Genomic DNA, 675 nt, shown 5'->3' on the forward strand with positions numbered 1-675 from the left:
ATATTATGTATTCATACATACATACATACATACATACATACATACGTACATACATACGTACATACATACGTACATATATACATATATACACGCATACTTGATTGGTAGCTGACGAGTGTTGTGATTGTATAAAATAAGAATTAGCATGCATTCGCAGAGGCGGTTCAGGTGCCAACGTCGATATTACGTCTATGTAACAACAGAACAAATTACATACCCATACGTCTACGTAACAACAGAACAAATTACAACCACTCTGAGCCTTAAACACACAAGGCACACCATAAGAGTTTAAAAACTTCGAGGTTTTCTCGGAACAATGTATTTCGCTGATACGCACATTGCCCTTGTATACAGATTTAAATCTAAGATATGGCATTGGAACATACGCTGGAGCAACTGGGGTTGATTCCTGGTCATGACTGAAGCGTTCGCTTCGAAGTCTCCGCAGATTGTTGCAGTTGCCGATTAGTCCGAACATAAATTTTAAAGGATATGAATAACATATACCCGAGAAATGTCTCACGTATCAATCCGCTACACCAAACTATGAATTGGTAAACTACATAGGTCGTATAAAATATTGGACTTAGTTTGGTTCCCTTCGTGTACACAGCTATAGTTGTTGTGCGTGTAAATGCTTGTGTGAGTGTTAATGGCTGCTGTAACAAGAAT

This window comes from Sphaeroforma arctica (assembly GCF_001186125.1).
Source record: "Sphaeroforma arctica JP610 unplaced genomic scaffold supercont1.1307, whole genome shotgun sequence".
In the NCBI taxonomy this organism is placed as follows: Eukaryota; class Ichthyosporea; order Ichthyophonida; genus Sphaeroforma; species Sphaeroforma arctica.